Source organism: Hydra vulgaris, chromosome 01 (assembly GCF_038396675.1).
Source record: "Hydra vulgaris chromosome 01, alternate assembly HydraT2T_AEP".
NCBI lineage: Eukaryota > Metazoa > Cnidaria > Hydrozoa > Anthoathecata > Hydridae > Hydra > Hydra vulgaris.
The window spans coordinates 35792452-35799579 of NC_088920.1; positions in this window are offsets into that span (position 1 = coordinate 35792452).

Consider the following 7128-nt stretch of genomic DNA (forward strand, 5'->3'; position numbering starts at 1 on the left):
AAATAAAGTTAAATAAGTTAAAGTTATTTAATATTAATACAATAAAAAAATTTAGAGTTTACAGCTATTTTACCACAACCCCGTTAAACATTTTAAACCGAGTTCGCAACAACGACAGAATTTAGATAATCATCAAAATAGTATTATACTCCATTACTTTTTGGCTTCATATACTTTTTGGCTGATCCCTCATCTTAACTTTTAAATAAGGGATCATCCATAAATTACGCAACGCAAAATTTTACTAATGAACAAAACAAAAAAGATCAAAATTTTCACTTTTGGTGGTTTTATTTATACTTTTGGTTGTAAAAAGTGGTTTTATCCAGCAATGCATTTTCTGATAGTTCTTTATCTTTACGAGTTAAATACCTTGATTTATATATAAGAGCCATATTTGTATCGAGAGAAATAAAAAATTCGAGATCTGGTAGATTGTTAAATATCTTAGCAGAGGTCTCATCCAATAAAAAACCACAATTTGGACAAGAACGGGTTGTATCAAGACTTATCTCAAAAGCTGGGTTATCAAGTGATAGCAAAAACTTAGCTCTTGAAATATTCAACTTTTCAATCACTTGTTGTACTTTTATGAAATGTGTACCTCCTAAACCTTGGCGCAATTTGCTAAATTCTTTTTCCAATGGATAAGTAGAAAACTCACTAAGAATGACATATTGATGTGAGCTATCCAATAATGATTTACATAGTTCAACAATACCATTACATGTGTGATAAATTGACTGTGCAGTATCGCATGTAAGTTGTTTCTCCCTTTTACCTTGCTTTCCAGCCCTCTTTAAAGCCATATTTCCAAAATTCAAAATATTTTCTAATCTATTATCATTAGGATCTAAAATTACTGCTTAAAGTTCATCATTGAATCTAATATCAGCACTTGTTCCCTTAACATTGAGTACTTTCCACCATGACACAACAATGTTAATAAAATCTGCCGTATCTTGTCTTTTTTTTATATGCTGCAGTCCTGGATGATTAATTAAAGCATTGTAAGTTTTGTCACAAAATACCCTTAAACAGGTAGAAACTCACTGCCTCTCAATTGGCGATGGAAATATTGAATTTTCGTTTAAATTGGGTATTTTAACTAAATTTTTAGATTCAAGTTTATAAAGTTTTTAAGATGATCCAATTGTGCTACTTTACATACTCCTTTATCATAAAAGTAAGTTGACCAGATTTTTCAGTAAGCCAATTATTTCTAATGTTTTTAAGTAAATAGACATAATCAAAGATTAAGAAAATACCATCATTAGTCAACCAAGGTTTATCTGGAGCTGATCTTTCAAAGGTTTTAAGAAATGCCTGTTAATTCTGTTTCCATCGCATATTATAGCTTTAACTTGACCCGAAGACTCCTTTATTGATTGGATAGTAATATTAATTTGTTCAAAAAGAAATTGAGAGTTTAATTTACTTATAGGTATCATTTTGGAAATGAATGATGGTCCACCAAATAAGCAATTAATCATTAAACCCAATATAGTTTTTGCAAGAGAAGTTGAATCGTCGATTGCTTTTCCGAATAATGTACCACCATGGTATAACAATATTTTTTTAACATAAACCTCATCATGCAATAAATAACAAAGTTTCTGTTTTTCTTCAACAAATTGAAAAATGCTAGTCAAAAAATGTTTCTCATTTAATTTAGAAACTTTTGAAGTTATTCTTTTTAAAGTAAAAGTTTCTTAGCAAAATACTGAAAAGATCTAATAATAACCTTCTTAGAATAATTCTTACAGCCAACACACTGTGTACCCATAGAAGCTAAATGTTCCTGAATTACAATTTCTTTTCTGCCTGGAATAAAATTTTTCAAATAACACAAAACATCTTCTAATATAGACCATGTTTTGATTTTTGAAATTGTAAGAACTTTATTTTTGGCACCATAATGATAAGTTTCAAAATGCAAATTTTGATTAAAAAATATGGAAGTCCATTTGAATAAACTTGTGATTGTAAATGAATAGTGATACTAATCATAAAGCATACTAATGGAACACCAAAATCTCTATCATTATTTAAAAGAATTTTTTTCATTTCAGCAAAAGTTACTCTATCCTTTTCTAAAAAAGTGGATAGTTCATCTTGAGCAAAATTTCGAAAACACGAAGAAGCACGAGTTGTTGTACGTAATGGAGGAAGATGCGTAGGAATTTGACAAGACAGTATGCCGGGTCAAATAGATGGTGGAAATTCAGGACGATATTTTCCTCTAACTATTTGTTTTTCAAAATTTATCGGCCAATGCTCACACCAATGCAGCTCACAAACTACAGTGTTATTAGTTACTTTTAAGTTTGCATTTGGAATTACTTTAATCCACATTTGTTTTTCTTCATTATTTTTAGGTAATCGATATACTGAAAGCTTTAAATTTTCAGATTTCTTTTTTGCAGATAAATAATTTGTACTGTAGGCCTAACCAACGCGGTTTGCAGGTTGGCTAGGCCTGCAGTATAGATCGCCGAGGGACGATCAATTAGCGTTTTATAGTCTATAATTTTTAATGGCCTAAGATCTTCTTAGTTCTGCTATTTGGATGGCGTTGCATACAAACGTCTCTAAACGTGCAAACGTCTTTAGCATATGTTGAGTTTGCAGACAGTGTATAGAACAATCGGGTAAAATATATTTATAAAAATGAGAAAACTTTTGAATTTTATTTTAACAGTTAGAAGTCTTTTTTGGTATATTAATATTTTTTTGCTATTAATATTGCTATTTATTATAGATATATTCTATTATAAAATTTTTCTAGAAATATCGCTTTAAATACAGCAAGATTGAAAAATTTCAATCTTGCTGTACTTATCTCATCCTCCAAAACGACACTGATAACAGCGCACTAAACCATTGAGCTATCAATGAAATGCGGATAAGAAAAAAGCAAATGCTAAAATGGTACACATGTTAATTTTTTTGCTCTTAAAGCAATTTTTTAAAATGAGTTAATTTACGTAAAAATGTTATAGTATACAAATAATTGGTATAGAAATGATCGTGTGGAATAAATAAGTATAGAATGGGTAGATTTGGTTAAGACCCGTATTTTATGGGTCCGGAAAGCTAGGATATATATATAAGGAAAACAGTATGCAAATGGTCAGTGTGGGATAGATTTACAAAGATCCGTATTTTTATGGGTCAGATCAGCTAGAAAATTATATTTTAAATATTATAAAAAAATTGCTATATAATTGGTATATATCTTTTATTGTCATGGAATATAAAACAACAATATTATTTTCATTGTATTATATAACAACAAAAGTTTTAAAGTATTTTTTGTTATTGTTTATACAATCTATTTTGTTATTGAATATATGTCATTGTGTAAACAACGCCTTTGTTATATACTATGACTTATTTTATGAAAATTATATCCTTATGATTCATAGGATAGCCAGAAAACTGAAAATTAGAAAAACTAGAGAAAAACTAACATACTAAACTTTGAACTGTTTTTTAGGAGGGAATTACTTTTATATTTTAACTTTATCTAAATCTAAATTTTATGAGTTAAAATTTAATTTGGTTATTGAAAAGTCAAAGAGTTTAATTTTCAAAGTTGGTGACCACCCCGTTTAATTCTTTTTAAATAAATATATTACAAGCGAGTACGTTCCACTTATTTATTTATCTAAAAGAATTCATTTTTAACATAGATAAGTTTAATAGTAATTTTTATTTGACAATTGCTGTCTTTTTTGTTTAGTACTAGATTCCAGTAAACCCAAGTTACTTGATCTTACTATTTTGAAAATATTTTTTTTTTCTGTAGACAAGTAAGTGGGGAATATTGTTTTATATCGACAGGACAAATATTGACTAGGTTACGTCTTAAACAATTGAAGTTATTCAGCTAACATAAATCTTTGGTTAAAACTGATATTCATTGCTCACGCAAACATTCGGACTGTTGCATGATGGGTCTCATTGAAGACGGTTCTATTTATATAAATATTTAATAACAAACAAAAGAATCTATTAATGAGGTTTATTAGGAATATGCCAACGTAGAGCAAACTAAAACATGTCATATTTATCAGCAGCTTTTCTAATTCTAAGTTTCTTTTTACTCACAGCTAAAACTGCATTTCATCCTATTTTGGATGATTGATCTTTCTTACATAATTTCTTACCTTCTTTATTTACATTAAGCACTATTAATAATCAAAGTAAAGTTATAAAAATAAAAACTTCTTTGAATTTACTATTAAATTGATTTTCTTAATAAAAAAAATTAGTATTTTAGATTAAAAATTAAATCATCTAACTGTAAACAGCATTGCGAAATGGTAGTAATATACTCAATTATATAAACAACTTGTTGTGCCGATATGCCTTACAAAAGTCATTTTACTAAAAATAATACTATTCAAAAAGTTCAAATCCAAATATTTTTTTAAAACCAGTTTCTAAAAGAGGATGAAAAATACTCTCTGAAAAATATAAACTTTATATAAATAAAGCAAATTCGCAATAGTTCAAAATAAATCTTTTATCGATGTATCGCTTAAGAAAATACGCAAAGTTTTTCGCAAACTTAGTGATGCATTTCGGTACTTTTAATGCATTTTAGTATTTCTTAAATTAAATTATTTTTCACCATAATGAATTACAATAATTTAACATGTTTTACCAAAAACATTTTTGAAAAAAAAGTAATTTTTAGCTGAGATGTAAAGCTTCAAGCATAACTTTCCCGTTATGTCCCGCAGTCCCGATATGCCCCGCTCTACCCTATGATCAGTAATGATTACTTTATTAATGTACAGTGTCTTTAAAAATTATTATATACAGCGTTTTACAAGAAGTCCACAGTTTTTTTTAAAAAAAGCTGCTTCATTTCTAACATTTCATGAAAACATTTTAAATTTTGTAAAATATTGTGATAAATAATTGAGCCATAATTTTTTTTTATATATATATTGGTTATTATATTACTGTTCAATTATTTAAATGTCTTACTTCTTTTTATCGGCCCTGTCGTCAAAACAGCATGAAATGAGAGTTTCGCGTTCCGTTGTTACAGCAGTCTCTGTGAAAATAGTAGGAGATGTATACTGCTTTACAGTCAATAGAAGTTGGCATTATCTTCGTCTCTTGTTTAAGCGCAGTTCATCTTTTAAAGGCGAGCGTCATATGGTAACGGTACACTCTAAATTATTCAGAGCACAAAATGATTATCATGATAAACATATTGAAAATTTATTCTGTACTGCTAAAACAAGGCATTTTAGCATTCATGTTAGAATAAACGAAATAGTTTTTTTGAGTCAAGATGACAAAGCTCGTGTTCCAAATGAGTAGACTGCTACCAAAAAGTAATTGGGTGGTGGCTGAAAAACGCAAACTCCATCGGTGAATGCTCTCAATTCATTCTAAATGGCCTTTGAAACGGAGAAGCAATTGATTAATTTGAAACCAACCTGTGTACCTATCAGATCACAAAAATACTCGATATCAGTAGCATTTAGCCACGAACTTTATTTTCAGAGATAGCTTATACATAAAGAGTTTGACATCTTTATTAGGAGTGGTATTGTTTAATAGGTTAAACCAATTTTAGTGCTGATAGTCAGCAGTTGTCCTGATAAAAACCCAAGACACAAAAAAGTGATTAGGGGTTTAGTACACAACTTTATCCGGCAAAATTTTAATATTTGAATTTTTGCTACAAACGCACCTGAAAGAAGTACATTTCATAAGTCAAAAAAAATGGCAATACTTTGTAATTAACTTTCTAGTCTGATACAACACATGACCACTACGACAACCATTTGAAAGAGGTGTTACAACCATTTTGATTTAGTGAAAACAAAATTTAAGTTTGCTGGGACCACACTTGCTGAAGTTTGGTCAAGCTTGATTTTTAGTAATTTTCCCACAGTGGCAGAATACATTAAGCTCACGGGGTCTAAGTTACACAAAAAAATCCTCTTTTCAACATATTAGAAATAGTATTATAGTCACAGGCGAACAAGCCAAGACCTTCTTTAACATGGCGTGGCTGCTCATTTTCCGTAAAATTAGCAAAGGCCGACATCTTTACGGTTAAAATTATTTTTTTTCTTCGTTTTTGTAAACAAACTTTAGAAATAAATAAAGAGCTGTGTTAAGACAAAATAGTTTGACTAAATTTTAAGAGCAAATCTTTTGGAATTATTTTTACGTTTAGAAATAAGTTAATTACAACAAAGATTTAAAGAGTTTATAAATTCTAGTTAAAAATGATTAAATCTCACTTTTATAATTATATGTTTATTTTAGCAGTTTAACACATCTAATACAAATAATAAGTTTTTTTGATGAAAACAAATAAATATATTAACTTTAAAAAAAAGATACTTTTGACTCAAAATATTTTATTTTGAAGTTGAAAACTTTGCTTGTTTTATTAAACATTCTTTTCCAAAATCTTTAGAGTGTTTTTTAAAAAGTTATTTAAAAAATGTTTGCCAAAATGCAGTAGAATTTTTTAACACTTCAAAAAAGCAATTGAAATTTACTTTTACAGTTAATAAAAATTTACATGTGTCACATCAAATATAACAAAACAATAAATAACAAAGTAGACTAAATTGTCAGAAGGTTTTCTAAGTCTTTCCTTGTTCAAAAAACTAATCAAAGCTCCATATTTTTGAAACATATTAAAGGTGTCTGTTTCCTCCAAAATTGTAATAAAATTGTAATAAAGTTGTATAATGTAATTTTAGAAGTTTGAAAGCAATAAAACTTGCAATATATAAAAGCTATTGTTTGCATTTGGCAACTGATCTTCACAATTTTCTTATATTGACATTTCAAATTCCACATAATGTTCCCACTTATCACAGTGGTGCACAGGAGGAAATATTGTAAGATCTGCTTGCTCGTCTAGCTACTTTCTAGTTTTAGCAGTTTTATATTTTTGAATAAAATTTTGCACACTAATCAGATATGTGCCACCTGAACCTTTTTTTGCTGACTTTTTCATTTGAGAAACATCCTAAGTTTTATTTGTTGTAATTGATTCAAAGGATCAGTTGCAATATATTTTTAAGTTTCATATAAATATTTAAAATTGTATTTTACTGTTAAAAACTCGTTTAAAAA